This window comes from Chamaea fasciata, unplaced genomic scaffold, assembly GCF_029207755.1.
Source record: "Chamaea fasciata isolate MVZ Bird 193981 ecotype frontalis unplaced genomic scaffold, bChaFas1.0.hap1 SCAF_15, whole genome shotgun sequence".
Classification (NCBI taxonomy): domain Eukaryota; kingdom Metazoa; phylum Chordata; class Aves; order Passeriformes; family Sylviidae; genus Chamaea; species Chamaea fasciata.
The window spans coordinates 11,354,163-11,375,648 of NW_027094100.1; the positions used below are offsets into that span (position 1 = coordinate 11,354,163).

Here is a 21,486-nt window from a genome sequence, read left to right on the forward strand (position 1 = left end):
TTTTTCATCCAGCATGCATAGGAGAGTTGGATCAGCACCTTTTAAAGTATTAGTTTGGAAATTAGGTAGCACTGGTGCAAAAATCTGTGAAAAGATTAAAGAGGAATTATTTGGGGGAAGGAAAATATGACTACTTTGTGGCCAAAAAGAGAATGACTTGCTTACATTGTGAGTCTCTGCAGGTAATCAGTTTTGTGAAGGTTTCATTATATGACACAACTCACTACACGGCTGAGCTTAATGTAGTAATAGATCAGTGTACTTTCTTTCAGGTAGCGATGCTATTTAAGTAGAACATTCATTATATCATGATAACAGAGATCCTCAAAGAGCTAAATAATTGAAGCCAGGTGCTGGAAAAACAGTGAATACACATTGCAGTTTCAAAGACTGCTATTGTGGAAAGCCACTTAATTGCATTCTGCTGCAATTAATAATCATCTTAATGGCTTTGCATATTTATGAATATATAAAAATAAATAAGAAAATACACAGGCTAGGATAAAAATTTGGTTCATAAAATTTTATTGCTGGAAAGTAATTAAGAATGCCCCTAATCATAGCATCATTTTTCATTGTGGGTAGGTTTGGGTGGAATGAGAAAGTTTGGGAAAAGAAAATGTGACTGTTCTATAAATTAGCTTGTATGGAAGATTTCATATCACAGATATTAAAACTTAGGCACATACTTGATTCTCATTTCCCTGCCATTGCCTGTTTTGACCTGGGATACCCTGAGTATGGCAGGGGATCACTTTTCATCCCTCCTCCCCTGTGAGATGGGTGGCAAAGCTTTTGGCTTCCATCTTCTCATCTGTATTGAACAGGAGGTCACAGTGAAAGATTAGAGCAGCCTTTCCTGGCCTTTAAACAAATACTAATAATGTCTGAGGTTTTGAGATTAAAATTTGTCTCCTGAGCATGCAAATAAAGGCTCACAAATAAGACCACAGAGAGAACTGCTTGAAGTTTTGGCCCAAGTGGAATTACTCTCTGCCTACATCCATGTAACTAGATGTGAATTTGACTGGCTGAAGTTTCTCTTCAATCTGCACAGTAACCACTTATTCTCATCAGGAATTTTTTCCTCTTTACTGCCCCGTGCATTGCAAAATGTTCCTGCTTTGTTTTGACTTGACCTTTCATAGTCACTGAAAATCAATAGATTTAATGCATTTATTAAATAAGGAGGATTCTAGGGATTAACATGCAAGGTTCAGTGCTGGAGAAGGTAAAGAGTGGAATATTCCTGCAGAGCCAAGCCAGGCTGCTGTGGCTCCAGGAGAGCTCTGCTCCTTTCCTGGCTGGAGCTGGTGCCTGCCTGCTGATCAGGCTGCCCAAGACCCCATTGCTGCCTTCTCTTCACTCTTACACTTCCTTCAAAAGGGGAAGCTTGCTCAGCTCTCTTTTCCCTTTTTTTTCTTTTTTTTTTCTGAAGAGAAATGACTTTTCTTCCACCTTTGGTTGAGCTGTACTTGAATTCCTTGGGATAGGGAGTAATGGGACTTTAAACACTGCTGGATATCATTTGGGCTTCAAAAAGTATTGGAGTATTTACTATGAAACGTGTTGTTTCCAAGAATACACTGGATTTTTTTAAGTAGTAAGAGTTGTGCACCTTTTGTTCTCAGTGCAGTGTCCGTAGCATGTACTTACACATCCTGTCTGTTTCTAGGGTTAGCTGCACATATTTGTGCAAATCTCTGTTTTACATGTTACCCCAGGATGGCTGTTCTTTAGCCTGCTGCCAGACACACGTGCATGTGATGTATGGTTTCAGGTCCTTTGAAGAGGGAATAAGAAGTTAGGCTTACTCTTACTCTGTTCAATCTTTGGTCCCAAATGTAAACCAATTAGCTCATCTTTTCTGAGTGGGCAGTGTAAATTTCAGCAGGTTGGCTGAGATGTACCTGATGACACCAATTTATGTACAAATACACTACTTCTTCTAATTCAGCTAATGATTTTGAACAGAAATTTAAAGTAGGCTTTTTCTTCAGCGTTTTATCAACCTATCCGTGATGAACTAAAACTAAAGAACGTGGATGTCCTGGCACATCTTTTCTCTCAATGTCTGTCACGGGCTTTTTGTGCCTCTTATTTATGCATGCTAATTAGGAAAGCATTGTTATTGTGTGTTTAAAGCCAGTAATTTTCTCGCTGATCCTTTGTAATGCCTCTTTGAAAACATTGCATATTGATGATCCCCCACCTCAGATGAAATAAAAAGCAGCACTCAAACAAAAAATCTGGGCATGACAAGCTTCTTATGTCATGATCTGCTACAACATATTAAAACCAGGGTTACGTATAGGGAGATTTCTTTCAATGCATGTCAACTCTCACACAATGGTATCTTGATGTGTCAACATGCATTCAGATCTCAGCATATTAAGAATGATTTAGAACGAAGCAGTGTCAGAACGCATTGATCAAATTTTGGTGTTGCAAGATTTAATTATTTTTTGCCACCTTAACTGCTACAATGCTTTGTGTAGGTTTAAAAAAAAATAAAAGTCTACCACCCTAAGTAATAGCATAAATAAAATCTGGTACTGAACAAATCAGAAGTGGAATTTTATAGCGTTTTTGCTTTCTTGGGTCATAATCATGTTTAATCTGCAATAACAGAAGAGCAATAGATATGCACACAGAGGCAGTTAGGTGATCAGTAATTGATTGTTTTCTTCTTAAAGAGCAAACTTCTTGTATACCAAAATGTGAGAGTGCTTTCCCTTTATGGGTCAGCATTGATTGTACATAAAACATGTGATAGAGGGTTTCTGAAAATGGTAATTAAAATTGTAGGGTTTCAAAAGTGAGCATTGATTATATTTCAGGGCCTCTCAGTTAAAAGTTAAAGGGTAAACAACAGAGTTTTCAGCTGGAACGATCTGAGGCATCAGGACAAGGAGCGAGGGCCTTGAAACTTCGTGTTCTACCTGTGTAGTTCTAGTCAAGAGTAGAACATCACATGTTAATTACATTTAAGAGAGGAACTTGCATGCTTTTCCCCTTTGCTACTCCTAGCAGTTTTTAAGCGATTAAAGCCCTTAATGAAGCAGTTGCTGCTTCCTGTGAAAGGGGGCTGAGGAGCCCAAAAGGACCCCTTTGGTGCTGGGCTGGACTGGCGGGCAGGGAGAGGGCACCGCGAGGGGATGTGCTGCCCCAGTGACAGTAGTTGGCCTCAGCTGTTCCTCAGGTGGGGCGTGTCAAATGTATTTTTATGTCTTGTTTCAGAAGCTTGTAACTATGTGGATCAGTCACCCTTTGGTGTAAATCAACAGGACTCTGCAGATTTATGCCAATTTACACCACGTCAGAAAGTAACACAGGGGGATGCAGTAGTTTGTATGACTCCAGCTGCATGCTGCTAGAATCTTCTGTTACCAGGAGATTGTTTAATTAAATAAAAGTACATGATGGATTTACCTTATTAAGCACTTGTACAGAAGATAAAAAATAAATCATCCTCACGTGATGAACCAGTACTTTGATTGTGAGACTTACAGCCTTGTCACTTCCCTTTAAGTAGGTGAAAATTGAGAGTGCAAGTGTTTCTAAGAAACTGTGTGCTGATGTGATGTAATCATTAGTGTTGTTGGTTTCAGGGCACGGCGCTTTCACTGCCTAAAACACACACACTGTCAAAAAGTCCCAAAGCCTGTTTTGGCTTTTGGTAGCACACAGGCAAAAATAATGTCAGATTGTTGATCTTGAATCACTGGATATCTGCCCAAAAAAGTTTGCATCAGTAATTTAGAGCCAAAATGGGGTCATACATAGTTCCTAGCTATTCCAGACAAGTTCTGTTTTTGCAGAAAAGCGTACCAAGCAACTAAATTCTTGCCACAGATGAAAATACTAACTGCCTTTGGAAATTAGGTTATTAATAGCCCTTAATTCAGTGTACTGGCTGCTGGTAGTCCTTGCCTTGCCTAGCAAGAATGAACATTATCTTACATCCCTAATAAACGATCAGATTAGCATTATGAGCAGCATAAGATGATCAGAGAAAAGTAACAGGATTTGGAGTGCTCACTTCTCCTCCGTGCACTTCTCCTTGTCCAGCAGTAATGCACCTGCATTGTTTGGGGTGACCTTGGCTGTGAGGTGCTTTTAAGCTGCAGGAAAGTTCAACCAGCCCAGTTAATATTTCTGTTTCCCACCAGCAAAGATGAACACAGGGAACTGGTGGCACTTGAGGTATTTTGACCTGATTGTTCACAAACCATGTGGTTGATCACCAGACTAGAAGGCAGTGTCATCCCTGGAAAGGGACTTTTATAGCTTTAATGCAGTTATATCCCACTCCTGTCATAGCAGGTGTGTGAGGAGAAAGAATTTATCACCCCCACGTTTGCATTGAGAGAGTAAGTTCCTGTCCTGTAAAACTTAGTGACTGTGAGGAAGCTTCTCAAAACCTGTCAGGGTTTTATTTATTACTACAAGAACTCCAGAAGCTGAAATACAACTGCTGTGTTTCATTATTAAACGGCAGAGTTTTCAGCTTGGGTTTTAAACCTGGTGTTTTTAAGTCTGCAACCTCTCATCTGAAGGACATGCTGAGAAGGGCTTCCTGTTTTCTGAATTAGTGTTTAATGTGTGGGAAGTGTACATCCCAATTGAAGTTTGTCTTCAGAAGCTTCTAATTAGGACAGAATGATTTGATTTTTCAGGAGGTACCTTTTGGGTTTCCAGAAATAACAAGACAGCCACAAGGGTGATGCAGAGCAGGTATCACAGGTTACTGTCATCTTTGCAGCTGTCAGAAGTGTTTTGGTGGAAAGCAAACCCATGTGTTTGAATAAATAAATATTTTTAACTTAATTTATGGTTTTCAATCCAAAAGAAACTGTCAAGTTTGAGGTATAATGACTGACTTTTTTTTTTTTGTTTGCAGTGGCATGAAAATTTTCAGAAAGACTGGGTGATGTTTTAAGCTACTTCCCTGCAGGATGCGGAGCCACTTAGGTATTATTTTCCATATGACTTTATACAACAAAGCAGGAGAAAGGAGGCAGGAGAACCAAGTGTAAAGTGGCCTCTCAGGGGGTAATGATATGGTATGCATTGCAGAGAAAAAAAAGGCAAGTGTTCAAAATCACTGCAGTCAGTCTGTGATGTGTGAATAAAGACAAGAATTACCCTGTGTCTGGTTTCCTGTCACAGCTGAAAGGCTGCTCATGCTTGCTCACAGTGTTTCATTTGGTAACTAAGTTTTGCTGGTCCTGAAACCTGCTGCAGAGGGGACACCTTACGAGTGATGGCTCCATTTCAGAGGGAGCTCCTGAGCAGTCTGTGGAGAAGGACAAGCTCTCAGCTGTGAAGGCTGGTGCTCGGTTTGGTGGAACAATGACTGAGGCTGAAACACGTTTCTGCCAGACTAACACAGGAGATAGTTTTGTGTTTACTCCCCTTTCTAGTAAGAAAAGCTGCATGTTATCCCCACCCAGAAAGGGTTCAAGGCCAGGCTGGATGGGGGCTTTGAGCAACCTGGTCTAGCAGAAGGTCTCCCTGTCATGCTAGAGTGCGATGGTCTTTATGGTACCTTCCAACCCAGACTCTTCTGTGGTTTGTATGATTCTGTGTTTGTGGATTGTGGAATGACCTGTCTTCCTATTTTTCTGATTAACGTTTGGAGGCACCTTGAACCTTCTAATCCCAACAGATGTGCACCAACAAGAGATTTCTGGAAACTCAGGTCTTGAATGGGCAATGTAACTGTGTGTGGGAAGCAGCACTTCAAAACCTGAAGCTGTTGAGCAACGAAGGTCTCCAGGCTGGTCTCTGTGGCCACAGGATGATCAGTGGGGTCCTCCAAGTGGCACTGGGCTCTGGCATTCTTTGCAATCTAAGTCAGTAAAGACGAGGAAGGATTTCAAAGCCAAGCAGCAGATGTGAGCCTTTGGCCTGTGAGTTCATTGTTGTTCCCTGGCACCGAGATCCTCTGTCAGAGAGGGGAATTTAGTGCAAGCTGTAGTAGGTACAAACACAGAGGCTTTTTGTTTCTGTCTGAAGTCACCTCATCAAGCTTTTGGGCTGGTATGTTGGCAGCTGAGCAAAAGGCTGTTTATTCCACATGACTCGTAACAGTTTTGGAATAGCTTCCAAACACAAATCCATGGCTTGTTCCCCCAAAAAGCGAGTCAGAAATTTTTAGTGCATCTGTCAGTAATTGCTCTGGCTTTTATGGGTCAGCTCTGAGGAGCCAGTGTGATCAGAGCACCGTGTGTAGTCTCCAGGCCAAGTTTTACAGCTTTGCCGATGGAATGCAGATTTTGCTTATTGTTTTAAAATATTATCACTATACTTTTGAAAACCTTGTTTATTTAGCTAAGCCACTTGCCTGGTCTCAGAGCTGGAAGAAGAGAATCTTCCTCCCTTCCCTTCTTGCTTTCCCTATGTCCTCCAAATAGACGTAAATAATGCCCTTTCTCCTCAGTCTCCTAAAAATGTAGGCTGCATTTCAGTGAGAACTAGGAAATTGCAGGTAACTTCTGTTCCTCTCTTATTTCCTTTTGCAGAACAATTTCATGCAATTGCAGTCTGTCTGTGGGATTTGTTGATCCTTGTAGGATGAAGTGCTTGCAATTCTTTCTGCTTTTCCTCCCTGGGAGATCCTTTGCACGCTGTCTCTGTGTGCTGCATATCAGCTGTAGCAGATCCTCTCTCCCTGTTGGTGCTGGTAGCTCTCTCCTCAGCAGTCTGTTACTGTTCAAAGCTTTGAAATGATCAAAGAGGAGGATGAGGAGTAACAAACTGCTTTAACATTTGTTCTGGCAGGGATGGAGTCTCTCCCGTGAGGTGTGCTGTGGGGCACCTGATCTGGAAGGTGGAGAGTGTTACTGCTGCTGCTTTGGTAGAGCCACAGAGAGTCTGATGCAGAAATAAAGAAATTCCTTCTTCCTATTGGCCCCTTTTGATACAGTGCTCCCCAAGATCTGCATTTCCCAAAGTCTTGAGCTCTCGTTGGCTTTAAATTGTTCCCCAGCTTTGAGGGGAGGAAGGGCATGACCAGGATTGTTAGACAGAAGTGCCCGAATTTTGAAACTTACCCCAAACCTTTTTTCTCTTCAGCTTTTAAGACCCTTGTTTATGGAAATAGTTTTTCCTCATAGGTTCCTTTTTCCTCTGGAAGATGAAGCTGCAGATTAAGTAACATCACCCATGGGAGCTCTCATGATGGTTATTGGCTTCCTTTGAAATACTGAATTGTTCTCTGTTCCACAAACTGTGACGCTGGCAAATAAGGATGTGCGGAGATAGATTTTTGCAATAGTATCTCTCCAACCACTGTCTGAGATATTATTTTCTTATTTTGTTTTTTAATTCCTCGCACTTTTGCCTTGGGAAAAATGGTAATATCTTTTCAGCCTGAATGGCTCCCTGAACCAATGGATGGTTTTGAAGAGCAGCAAAATGTGATGCCACTTATCTGCTGCAGTTCCTCCAAGTAGCTTTGTAGGTCAGATCTGCTGTTTCTTGTCAGCTCCATCTGGGAGCAAAAGCAACATGTAAGCTTCGTGTATGTAACTTGAAATCAGAACAATAATTTAAATTTGAAATCACTTTTTATGTTTAATTGATGAGTGTCTTTATTAGCTCAGTAAATAGAACCTAAAAGAGCAAAACAAATTGCTGCCATGGCATTGTGAAAGAACTTGCTTCTACCTTGCTTAAAAGGAATTTCTGCAAGAAAAAAAAAGTTACGTGCATGCTTCAGTAATTCACAGTCAATATGAACTTGCCTACTAGCACAGGTTTCATCTTGTGGGAAAAGAAAATTGCAGCTAATTTATGATAGAAATACGAATGTCAAGAAGAAGGAATTAACAGAGCAGATAAGAAGGAATTACTCATTCCAGGAATGTGCATTGCTCTTTTCAAAGAAAAGTTTTGGTTCAGTTTTGTTCTGCTGCTTCAGCCTTTTCAAAATTCATGTATGAACATTTGGGCTTTAACTCTTGGAAAAGATTAACAACTCTTTTGAGTAAAAAACAGGAGGGGTTCCTCATGTTAATGGTTCTGTCACCCTAGCAAACTCTTGACATATTTTTCTCCTGTAGGATAAATAATTAATAATGATTAAATATGACAGTTTGGACAGTTGTTTTTTTTGTCCTTATGCAGCATCTGAGAGTTGAAAATTCTTTTGCCTGTGTGGTCCATTTACTTTTATCTCAGCCATGGACTCTCTCTTCTGCAGTTGTAAATTAGCACCATTGCATCATGTTTGCAGATAAAAGTTTAATGGAGATCCTTATGTCGGTGTGGTTGCCCAACATAAAAAAAATTTGATGACTCTGAGATACCTCAAGGGAGAACAGAATACTATATGGAATCTGAGGTCATAAGTTACATTTAGATATCTTGAATCAGATACTTTAAAAAAGCAGTTAGAAGAAAAAAACCTGAGTTATCTGTTTCATGGAAATCTGTCTTTTGAATTAGGTCACCTGTACTAAGCTTCCATAGTTTAAATCTGTATATCACACATGCAGTATTTTATCTCACCGAAATATTGCGCGTGAGGAGGGGAAAAATCAAAGAAGTTCCGTTTTACTCAGCCCTGGCTAAGAGAATGTGTGTGTGATCCCCAGACTGCCTCTGGAAGGCTTTGTATTAATGGGGGATAGAGAGAAATCAGTTATCCTGGGGAACAAAAAACCCACTTTCCCTGAAAGAAAACACAGTAGGTGCTATCGGCTGCATTCCACTTTCAGTCTCTCCAGATGTTTGTGGAAATGGAAGTGGTTTTAAGTGTCCTCAAGAATTGTGTGACTGATGAAATCAGCCAAATTCAGGGATGGGCAGGCATCTTTCTGCAGGTTGTTTTGGAACTTGATTAATACACAGTTTCTTGCCTCCTGTTCTCGCTGTCATTAAAACTTCTGAAATTAGTGGGAAGAAAGTGACAACTTTAGTTTGAACTCTATTCCTTTGATGCTGTGCGTGAAAAGTTCTAAATGTACTGTACTTCAACAGTGCAGTGTACAGGTTGGTCAGCAGGGACTCTGAACTTGTCAGAAACAAATGTGAATTAATTTTTTTTCCCCTAGAATGTTGCAATTTTGTTTCATCTGATGTGGGCTCTGTCACACCAATTGCTGTGGAGTAAATTATTACTAAATGTTAGGTGGTAGTGGTGATTATTTCAAAGATAGGGTAATCCAGAAGAGACAGCTTGCACAGGAAAAGCAGTCAGTCATATTAACTAAACTGGCAATAACTGCCACAAAACATCATCATCATTTTATACCCCTTTTGGTCATGCTGTTGAACTAGATGAACTATGTCCTTGTTTGTGTTTCAGAGAAGAAATCTGGAATACAGTCACTTCAGGGAAAATGCAAGAGCCTTGATTTATTGATGTTATTTTATCAATTTTGCACAGGTTTTGCGGGGAGGAGGGAGGCAAGGAAGATTAGGAATTTCAGATGAAGACAGGAAGAAATGGTCACAAATGCCTGTCACACCCAAGAGCACTAATCAAATTACTGCCGTGAAGGAAAATGATATCATTGATTATGAAATTTGAAATTGGTGCCTAGAGCACTAGGAAAGCTGACAGTGTGAGCCAGTGTATTTAAAAAGGAGACTGGGTGCAAACATATTAATGTGCTTTTAAGGAGAAGGAATCTTCTGCAGGAGGGCATGGTGTCAGTAATTTATGGGCATGAACAAAATGCTGCATCGGTGATTTATAGTGTCAGGCGGGGCTATTAATGTGATTAGGGTTCAGAGTTTAATTTACTTCCCTCTTTAAATGAGAAGAATTATCTACTGTAAAGACACGTTTCAGTTGTTTTAAATGGGGTGTGAGGACCCTTCTGAGTTAAACTGGAGGAACTGCTTTAAAGCAGTCAAGAGAGGCAGTGGGTACTGCATGTTCATTTTTCTTAGATCGATGATATCCATCAGGAGTCCCTGTGGGTCCCTCCTGTCAGGACAGAGCAAGCAATGGCAGGTGTGGTTCTGTCTGGGCTGGTACCAGTGAATTTTGTTACTTACTTGCATTTTTTTTCTAACCTTTGAGAATTGTTCTCTTGGCACAGATTTGAAATTACGTGACTTTCTTAGTTTGAAGAAGAAAAAGAAAGAGATGCTTCATTCTTAGTGTCAAATGACTTGATTTCTTCTGAAGATGCTAAAACCAGAACCGCCTCTGGTTGTGACTGTTCTGGTATCCTTTGTAGTTACCTGAGTGATATTTGCATAGTTTTCACAATAGTTAAAGTATTGCTTGCAGGAAGACCCCAGGAGCTAGACATGGCATTGTTACTCTGATTTATGGATGAGAAACGAAGCTCAGAGAAAATTCTAGTTTTCAGGGTTGTGGAAGCCAGAGGCTGTGGGGAAGAGCCACATCATCCCAGAAGCAAGGCTTGTGTGGGTAAAAGAGTGTCTTATTGCTTCCGTCATTAGGAAATCTGTTTGTAGTCCCAAGCCCCAGTGACTCTAGACATTCGCCACCCAGTTCTCTAAATCTGCTTTTCGAGCACAGTTTCTCTTCCCTGTTTGCCCTGCAAAGCTGCTGCTTGCTATCTTGAGCATCCTCCTCTTTCTCAGTTTTCAATTAATCTCTCCCCACTCATCCCAGTCTGTTCCTCTGGCTGGCGCAGAGCTCCCGACAGCTCTCATCTGTGGGAGGGAAGTGTGATTTAATGGGGAGGAGAGAGAAGCTGAGTGCTTATGCCTTGTGAGTGATTTTTGAGCTGTGGGTTTATTGCCATATACACCTCACCTTGCTTAAAGTCTCCTCTGGAGATCTCTTCCATCCCTTGCAGCTTTCTTTAAACTTTTCTGGACAAACTTCTTGGCTGCTTCTTCCTCTGCTGCTACGAGTAAAATTTGAGGCAGACGCAGTGCTTTTTCTGTGACCTTCAGTATCACTCCCACAGCTGATATAAAATACCATGCAACCTCGATGCGATTTTCCATGGCTGCTGTAGGCAAAGTCTCATATTAATGGAGGAGCCAGGGGGGATTCTGATTGTGCTGTTTCTTCTGATTGTCACACTGGCTTAAAGGTAAGTTATGCTTTGGGTCATCTGGCTGTACCTCCCTGTGCATTTCACCTAGGTATAAAATAACCCACACCGAGATGCTTTTCTATTATCAAAATGCTTTAGGTGAGTTTGGACTTTAAATGCTTTCTATGTAAGATTGGGCCAGTGGAGTAGTTTGTGAGGCAGGAACCTGACTGGGAGCAGGAGGAGGAATTGAGGCTGTAGAGTGGGAGGATTTCAGAAGCTGCTGGGAACTGGATATTGGATGGGGAAATTCCTGCTGGGAGTCTGGGAAGGTATTTCAAGAATGGGTTTGGATGGAAGTTGAAGTACTAGTTGGGTGTGTGGTGAGAACTGTTGGTAGTGAGTGGGGTGGACATCCTCCAGCAAATGGAGAGGTGGAACCATCATATTACAGCGAGGAAATAATTGGGCTCTGAGTGAAGGGGAAAATAAAAAGAAACTAAAATGATTCTTTTGGTCTAAAATGCTTGGTTTGAAGGCAAGCCGGAATGATTGCAACTTTCAAAGAGCGTTTTTCCCAAGACGAAGTTTCGGCTGGCATAAAAGCCAGCATTTGACATCTTTTTCATATAATGATTATATTAACAAAAGCAGCTCTCGCTGTTGGCTGCTTTTGTAAAACAACTCCAGCGCGGCTCTTCATTCTCTTAACTCCTGCATGCGACTTGAAGTCAGCTCCAAACCCCTGCTGGAATGCAAGCAGGTCAGCTCCTCTGACGCAGCAGGAGTGTTAGAAAGTGCTCCACATGGCTTGACAAAGGCTCTTTGCAATTGCTCATTTCTGTTGCAGCGGGCAGTTTTAATGCACTGACGTTTGCAGCAGTCTGGCGTTTAACATTCTCGTCCCACAGGCAGTGAGAGGATTGCTCAGGCATCTGCCCTGAGATGCTGCTGTACAGCTTAAAAAGCCTACAGTTACTAGGAGTTAATTACTTTGTAATTAGTGATGTTTTAATTGTTGTTGCAAGTACTGGCTTCTGCTGGTTGCTGAGGGTTAGGTGTTCTTACAGCAGTGAAAATGGACCTCACTGATCAAAAGAGACTTGGGGAGAGCCTGTGTTGAATTTTCCTGATATTTCTGGTGTCCTGTTGTGAGGCTGGCTTTCCTTAGACTGCTGTTTGATTTCCAGGTTGTGTTACAGTTGTAATTTTCTCTAAAGTGCCCAAACAGAGATTTATCTCTGCTCTCCCTTGTGGGATACATCCAGTTAAACCTCACGCCTTTGTGGGAAATCCGTATCACCTCTTAAAGGCTAAAATTCCTAGTTTTTCTCCAGTGTGTTGCATACTGTGTAATTTAAATAGCAATCCTGATTTCTTTTGTCTCTAAGAAGAGTGCAAGGATTAGGGCAGGACTGTGTAAAGAAGGAGGCAATCTGTATTTTAAGCCCTTCCACCGACACAGCCTGGTGGTGTGTGTATGTGGGAGGAGGTTTCTAAATAGGAAACTTGTGATGTGAGGAATCCTAGGAGCCATGAGGATTGTGTAAATGTTTGCTCTATAAAGCAGAAATACTCTCCTTTTCTCTACTGAGAGAAATCACTTTGCTTATGAGAGCACAGTTTATTAACTGTGGTGACTGGAGATGAAACAAAGGGAAGGGACTCATTTTGTAGATTTAAAAAAAAAAAATAACCAAACCCAAAAGAACATTTCTGCACTGTTCTGATTTATTTTAAAACATATTATCTTCACCTGGTTGCCATCATTCAGAGACAGCTGAGTAGAGGTGTGGAGAAGCACAGAAATTTTGAACAGAGCATAAATATGAGAATGAACATTTGTTTCATTACTGTGAACATAGCCTGGATAGGTGAGAAAAAGGAATGTGAGGTAAGTGCTAGACATCAGCTTTGTTAAAATTCACATTTTATTAATAAATATTCTTGGAAATCATTATCCTTTAGCACCTTATTCAAAACTGCTGCTGAGACTATGTGGGTCATATTTCTTACTGGTATAAATTTGTGTAGCTGAATTAGAAGTGTGATTTTCCACTAGTTTTGGAAGCTGCTCCAGTTGGACAGGGAAAAGTTCTCTCTCTTTGTCAGACTGAATTGCAGAACTGGGCTTTGCTGCGTTTTGCATATCACTGGGACTGATAGGAGGCCTTTAATTTGGTGGAGGAAGGCACATGAATAACCAACAGCTCTAAATTAAGGACAGGAAAATTAAAAGTTGAACACTTCTGGATAGGGAAAGTCAAACTGTGTGTTGATTGTACATTTTCTTGCTTTTGATAAACTCAGAGCAAGACAGAATGACTTTCTGGGAGGCTTTTGGTTAGACTGAAGGTACTGGGGGGAGTGTGGGAGACTGCCTTGTGTGACTGATCAAATTAAATGACCTGATGGTTTGTTCCGGTCTTCAAAATCTCTGATATCCAGTGCAAGCTATCTTCTTGCTGATGGTGTAAGATTCCAAACCTTTTGACAAGCAGGTGAATGAACCAAATTTTGTAGGAATCTATGTTTTATGTCTCTGAAGCTTTTTTTTTAATTTTAATTTTTTTAAAAAGGATGTGTGTGCTTTCTAGCTGCCCTGAATTGATCCTTTTCAAATGGCATAAAAAAGAGTATCTTGGCAGGGTTTTATATAAAACTGTAGTAGCCTCACTTGTGTAGCTGGACTGAAAATGCACCTTTTCTGCAGTTCTGGGCAAAACTCAGGAAATTCACCAGAATTTCACACAGGGTCTACTATTACCTGTTCTTTCTACTCATTGAGGCTGACCCCTCACCAGGACAATATATATCTGGGAAGGGACCTCCTGGGTCATTAGGTCCGTTTTCCTGCCATTGTGAGCAATCACATCACATAAGCCCTTTCATTAACTGATCACACTGCATTTTAGGAGTATGAATAGTTTTTGTCCCTCGTACTTCCCCTGGAAAACTGGAATAGAACCTCGTTGTCTGATGTCCAGCAGGTATTTATTCACAGCTGGTTTGCACCCCCTTGTTTCTATGCCAGCACTGTCCTTCAGTGTAAACAGGCTTTTTCCCCCTGAGTGTTTGCTTATCTGGTGTATCCAGGAGCAGAAGTTCAGCTCTTGGTCAGGACAACAATCATCCTCTTAGTCCTTTCCACCCACTCCAGGGATAAAAATCAAATTACCCACATGAGAAATTCTTCTCAGCGATTGCTAATACTCTAAAGGGAAAAAGGCAGAGGAAACTTTAAAGGACAGCTAAACTGAGAATCTTTTAAACTTCTGTCTTGTGGTCTTTGTAAAGAATGTCATCAGTTTTTTTGTTTTATTGAAGCTGTGACTGCTGATAGCTTCCAAGCTCAGCAGTATGAGGGGTTTCCATCCTAGTGGTTCCTTAAGGAAAAAGTCAAAGAGGGGAGAATTGGGAAAGTATTTCCCATGTAGCACAAGTAATCTGGGGAGGAATTGTGGAAAATAATGCTGGATATGGTGGTGTGAGGTGTCATTGTAGACCTTGTGGTAGAGTTGTTCCTCATGAAAAGGGTTTTTGGTATTTTGGTGAGGTCCAAAAGAATCTGGGCTTTCTCTTTGCCACCTCTGCTTAAGATTTTATCTCTTTAAAGAAGGAAACTGTCCTGTAGATATGCTGTAGCTGCATATTTCTTTCTTCTGGTCAATGAGAAGTCAAATTTCAAACCATTCTTTGCCAGGCAGGTGATAATAGCTTCAAATTTAAAGAAAATGATGAAATGACTGAACAAATAGCTTTAAATTTAAAGAAAAGGATGGAATGACTGAACAATTTTGCACATGGAAAAAGAGCTGGAAGAGAGGTGACAGAGAGTGGGATGATGGTGAAGGTTTGCTAATCATGCTATGGAATAAGATAATAGGGGATACTGTTCATTCTCTTTCGTAATTGAAGAATCAGAAAGCATCATATAAAAAATTCTAATTAGTTCAAAAATACTGAGCGAGATTATTCCTCACACAGAACCTGCTTCTGGAAATCTCTGTTCAGAATAATCTGTTAGCTGAAAGTTTCTGCAGGTTAAAGATGTGGCTGTGAGAAATACACTGCTGGTTCTCATGTGAAGAGAGACAACCTCTGCTGGCTCAGGAAGCCCTGGGGCCACAGGTTGGGATTATTTTGGAAGAGCATGGTGTTTGTATCCTGTTCTGTTTTTCCCAGGCCAAACAGTTGCTGTGCTAGTTCAGTGATTTAGGTCAATTGACTGAAGTTCAGTGAACCTTTGAACTCATCAGCTCCAGCTGTTCTTAAAGTGGTTTTGTATGTTTTGTATGTTCTTGTATGTCTGGTGAACTTTTCATCTTTGCAATAACAGGTAAGTACTAGGATGACTGTGGTGGTTAATAGGTCCATTTAAATGCTGCTGTGGGGTTTGTTGTCTAACATGCCAGTTGGCTCTTGTCTTTCCAACCAAAGATACCCAAAAATTCAAAACTTCCTTGCTGAGACATCATGATAGATTTTACAGGAAAAACTGCTGGAAGAATTAGATGAAGAGCTCTGAAAACGTGGAGAGGGGGAAAGGTATTACAGTTTGTATTTAAACTCAAGCCTCTATGTTTGATTGTGGGGAGATGTGTGAAAAAAGCTGTACCAGAGCTCGGAAGGATTCTTCAGCCTCCAGCTCTGAGCTCTGGGAACTGGGCTGCAAACTCCTAGAAACCCGAACAGATGTTTCTGGTATAGAGCTTCAAAGCTTTGAAAGGCTGTTTTCCCCACATGCCTTCGTATGTGAGGAGACTTTTAAGAGCTGCTGAATAAATTTTATTATCGCTTTTACAAAAGCGCTATCCGCATGGTAGAGGCAGGCTTGGAACAGTCGTGGGCTGAGATGTGAGACAAGAACCACGTAATGCAGCCCCAGCTGAAGAAAAATGGAATGGAAACGAGGGAGAGACATGTCAGCCTGTTCAGGACCCAGAGGGGGCAGAGTTTTGAGATGCTTCAGTAGCTTTTTCATGAAGATAAGTAAACACAAGGGAGCTGTATTGGCTTTGGCTCTGCCACATCAGACAGAAGAATTCCTAATGTTGGGGAAGAACACAGATGAATAACAACCCAGATGTTCCTCCTGTTGCTTTATGTGCATTTAGAAATGAGTCTGACAGTGGTGAGTGCGACTCAGGGAACCCACAGATTTGAATGGGTAAAAATGTCAGGAAAAGGCAATAAATGGAGCTTCTCCTGTATCCTTTCACTTCCTTCCCACACACTTAACTGGCTTTGTGTTGGTGCTGCACAAATGCCCAGAAAAATAAAACCCGTGCTGTAAGAATTTATCAGACATTAAGAAGTTAAGAGGAAGGAAAACATCTAGAAATAAGGGACTAAGACATGAGAAATGAGATCCAATTCAGATGAATTACATGTTTCCAACCTGGAAGTCTGGGGTGATTTCAATACCTACCATCTGCTACTAGAACAAGAGGAAAAGTAGTGCAGTTCTGTTATCATAGAATCATTAGCAGTTCTGATTTTTTTATAGTTTCTTGAGGGGAAAAATATCAAAATTCAGGTGGTTCCCTAATAAGGACTTTGTATTTTTCTGTAGACAGGAGCAGAGCAAACCATTTTAGGAGGGCTTCATGCAAGAATTCCCTTACTGTTCCTTGTTCAATTTGCAGTACTTGTTCTCCTCTGTTTAGACTTTTGTTTTCCTTAAGGAATTGTAGTGAGTTGGGAGGTTGGGAATGGGGAAAAAAATGAAATATTTTTATCATAAAGACTTTTCAGCTGAAAGATTTGAACCAATAATGGAATTTTTTTGGATTTTTTTTTCCCAAAGGGAAATGCAACCCTTAATCACACAACTGCAGAAATTCTGGCCCATTTTTAAACTAAGGCAGGATGGAGTTCATTTGTAAGGTCAAGATCTACTTATAAGTAATGGCACTTCCCGTGGGGAAAAACACTAACCCAATTTGTGAAAGTTATTTTATTTGATGGTCAAATAAACTCGATAGCACATCAGGAATAGGATTCCTGGCTGTGATGTGACACACAGAGCAGCATTTAGGCAGAAGGATATTTGTTTTTCCTTAGAATGTATTGATGGATTTTCATGTGGATGTTTGACTTTTGAAATCATAGCTTTGGTATTCTGAAAGACAAATGAAACTGTAGGGTACAGGAACAAAGCTAAACCAGCTCCAAAAATATAGGCAACATGGCAGCAGGAGGGTCCACTCAGGGAAGATTATAAAGCTTCACATTGCCAGAGCCTCTTTAGCAGCTCCTTCGTGTTGTGGGTTTGGCAGGAGGAGGATGACAGGGCTGCCAGCCTGCCTAATGATCTTCATCTAACATTTACCTTATTGAGAGGGGAATAATTCTGTTAAATTAACATCCTAGCATATTTGCTGTCCAGCTAGTTGATGAATTAAATAGCCTGAACAAAATGTTTCACGACTCGTTTATCCATAAAAAAGGCGGATTTTTTTTCAGGGAGTGAAAAAGGGGGGTGGCTTTTCAGCAGCTGTGTGCTGCCATGCCCCTGTACCCCTTATGTGCAACAATATACGTGTTTATGTGTAAAAATAATAAAAAAATAAGGTTTGATGAGGCTTTGGGAGGTGGGATAGCATGCAGACAGCTCGCCTCTTGGAGCCACCCGGGCTCCGGTGCTTTGCCTCCTGCTCAGAGGAAGCTCAGACTGTTAATGACAGCCCAGGAGCCTGTGACACTGGGATCACTCCATCAATCAAACCTGGCACCCCGTGCCAGCCCTGCCAGCTGTCCTCTTCCATCAGTGTCCCAAAGTGCCACAGGTGCCAGCTGCCAGCCCCGGATAACCACCGGGCCTGCCCCAGGATCGAGTGTATTTAGGCAGCCTGTCCAGATTGAATTGTCTGTCCTGACAGCCCTGTCTGAGTTTTGGTTTGGAAGAAGGAAAATAAACAAATTGCAGGCTAACAGACAAGCACATCTCTTAACAAGAAATCCAAGCCTAGGGCTTTGCACTCCCCAGTTGTGAGACAGCACCGCAAGTGCCTGTGACAGCAGGAGGTGTTGATGAGGGTGTAGTTGACTTGTCCTGCTTGGTATGACCAAAATTTGTAACCTCACAGTGAAGTGTGTGGTTCATGGATCCACCAGCCCACTGAGAATTTCTGTCACTTTTGTTGGTGTCTGTTGGGTGTGCCAAAGAGGACATGAAGACTCAGTTTTGTGAGAAAATATATTATAAAGATGCTCATCAGAATGGAATTTGAATTTGAGTGAACTATTTATATATACTTACATAATTATATTAATTCTAATAACAATCAGAGTTTCAGTGTGCAGCTGTGGAGAGTGTGGCTGTGAGCCCTTAGCTGAGGTTTGATTGCTGCTGCACACCTGAAAAATCTCCACGTTTTACAGGCCCACCCAATGGGGTGAGCAAGTAATTTCAAGTGATTTTTCAGATCCATGGGCAGGGATACTTCTGCATCCTTAAGCCTTGAGGACTCCACATCTTGAGTATGTCAGGCTGAGGGGCCTGTAGGTATAAGAGGCTTATATGGGCAGTCAGGCTTTTACCAAGGAAATGGGTATTTTAAGGCAAAAATCCCAAACTTCTATTGCTGCTGTAGCCACCAGATTGATACATACACAGTCAGCAATTTAAACTGTTTTCACAGTCAGTCTGCTGCTGTTCTGGATTCCAGTGGTTTCAAGTGCAGCAGTTTGCCCTTGTACATCTATATCAAGTTATTTTTCTCCTATTATCATCACCAGATCCTTGTCCTCACTTGATGTTTTCTAGGCTCCTCATTCCTATTCTCCAGCATCTATGAATTTTCTATTATTTGCTTGCTGAATACAATCACTTGCAATTTCCCAGGTTCAAAGAAAGGAGTTCCTTTGAAAAAAAAAATGTAATGGAACATCCTCAGGTTGAAATGGGCCCTGAGCACTGCTGATGGCTTGGGGACTTTAATTTACTAAACGTCAGTGGTTTGATGGCAATTCAACATGACTGGTGATTGCCTGTATCATGTCACTGCTGTGGCTGAAAAGGCTGTTTACCTTTGGAAGACAGAATGCTCAGCTGAGGAACACAAAGAGCAATCTCCTGTGACCTGCTAATAATTTTTTTCTTTTTTCCCAAAGATTCCTCAGTTGCTGAGGAACACAATCCCCTGGAGAAAAAACTTCTCTGTGCGCATATGCTTGTTTATATATCTGTTACAAGGGGTCAGTCCAGAAAAATGGTGTTTGCAAAAGAACACTTTATATCAGGAGTTTTCTTTGCTCCAAAGTCATCCTTTATTTGGCCAGTGGAAGACTTTTCCTTTTTGAGAGATTTCTCTTACATTTATCATCCCAGCTTGACAGAGCGCTGAAATATTTCTCTGTATTTCTAATGTTTGTTGTGGTATTACTTAAAACCGTGAGTGGCCCAGTACAGGTCGGAGAGAAATGGTTCAAAAAGAAAAAAAAGCCATCTGGTTCTCATTAATTTGCTGAAATGATCAGAACATTTCATAAGAGACTATGCTGCATGTGGGGAAGATAGTGGCAGGGGTTCTTCATTTGTGCAAGTGGATGCAAACTCACCTGCCTAAGAATGATCTCGTTTCTAAAAATGAATTTGGGGTCCAGGGTCCTTAGATAACGTCAGACTTGATGGACTTTTATCCATAAACTCCATTTCAAGCAGTGGTGTGTTCGCTTCCTCCCACTGCCAGGCAGGTGATTATGGAGGGATTTTTTTTTTGTGTGTGTGTGTGTTAAAAAGACAGCTAGGATCTTGCTTACTATTTAAAGAAAAAAGTTAATAATTAAAAAAAAAGATTTTTAGAAGTGTGGATGTGCAAGTAGAGCAGCTGAACCTGAGACACACATCCGCTGTGTTTGGTCAGCAGCCCCTGAATGGCAGGTTGGGGAACTTTGCATAAATTTCTGTATTTCTGATGTGCTGCTTTCCTTTTAACATTTGGCCTTTGGGCCTTTTCTTTTGGGCTTTTGTGTGTGCAGAGCAGAATTTGTTGAAATACTGGTGTGCTCCAGGCTCCTCTGGCCTTCCGTGGCCCATTTGTGTTGGACAGGGCTCACATCCACTCCTGCTGGTGGTGAATCTCTCAGTGACCACCTTGCTAAGGTGGGCTCTATGGGCTCTGCAGCTGGTTTGTTTAAAACCAGATTACTGTCACATTTAGAACCATTTAGCATGACTGGACCAATGAGGAATAATAATTTAAAGAGGCTGACTAGATTTAATCAGTTTGTGGGAGATGAGACTTAATCAAACATAAGAGGTTGAGTGAGAAGGCTGATAGAGCTGATGAATTAGAATAGATAATACAGACCCTGCCTGAACGTTTTTCTGTCCATGGTTGGTTTATAATAGCAAAGCGTTTGCAAAAGTTATCAACCAATCAATAGGTATAAAGTCTTTTGTGTGAGGAAGCTTGCAGTGGGGAGAGAAAATTGCCTGAATAGAAACTCAGAAATAGACATTCCAGGAGATTTCTTTCAATATGGGAATTCTAAACTTTAGTTTTCGGTATTTTTTTGTAATGCATAAGAAAAGAGAATTGGGAAATACCTTGAAGAAAAATATCCCTGTGAGCTGTACCCTGCTCAGGTCCTGGGTGGCTGGTCTTGGTGTAGACCTGCAGCATGTGCTTACAGGAGAGCCCTGGCATGTGTTTTAACTTCCCTGACCTTTGGTTCTCCATCTGTAAAATTCATGTCCTCAACCTTTCCTACTCTGTTTTGTCTATTTTATGTGTTGTAGCTGGAGAAGTGTTGACTTTATAAAGAAAGGCCAGCTGAGGTAGATGCTGTGAAATGTGTGCTACAGCAATCTCTGCCTTTCTATTACCAACCTTCCACCTTTGTCTTACCCTCAAGCCCAAAAACCATAGATGCCTCCTCCCCACCCCCCACCCCCCCCTTTTAATCTAAGCCAAGGACAGGTGCAGAATTCAGATCAGAGTTGGTGTGACAAGTAATAACTTTGGTACTTTATAAATTTGGGTTGCTTTAAGTGAACAAAAAGTGACTGAATAAGCTCATAATTTGAAATCCATGCTCGTGTAGTAGGAGTCTGACCCATCCCTTCATGTTTTCAGTGGAGAAAAATTCTCCTGTGCTTTCTTTAGCAAAGGCAGCAATTGTAAATATTTTTCAGCTTCTACTGAATTAGTTGTGAGAGGTCCTGCTCTCTGCCCACCTCCTTCTGGCAGTGTTGGCAGAGCTTTGCTGGCAGTTTTGTCTCATACCTCTCCTTAAAGAGAATCATAAAATCAAAGAATGGTTTGGGTTGGAAGGGACCTTAAAGGTCATCCAGTTCCAACCCCCTGCCATGAGCAGGGACACCTTCCACTAGACCAGGTCACTCAGAACCTCATCCTGGTCTTCAGGGGTGGGGCAGCCACAACTTCTCTGGGCAAAGAGAAGAAAAGTGACAACAGAAGGACCAAACCATGAGAGGTACACTTAAAACATTCAGGATTTGGGGTGCCTGAGGTTTTTTTGCTCCCAGGAAAGACCCTCT

The 21,486-nt window shown here is 41.3% G+C and overlaps 1 protein-coding gene across 2 annotated transcripts in view; it reads left to right on the forward strand.

Moving 5' to 3' along the window:
* The window catches only part of SGCD (sarcoglycan delta), a 269,247-nt gene that overhangs the window by 8,756 nt on the left and 239,005 nt on the right, over positions 1 to 21,486 (forward strand). The window contains exon 1 of one of the 2 annotated variants that reach the window (XM_066197274.1): positions 4,904 to 4,974. The exons of the other annotated variant lie outside the window; for it this stretch is intronic. The gene's annotated coding sequence lies outside the window, so the exon portion shown is untranslated. Of the gene's footprint in view, positions 1 to 4,903; positions 4,975 to 21,486 lie in introns of those variants that run through there. 2 annotated transcript variants of the gene reach the window in all.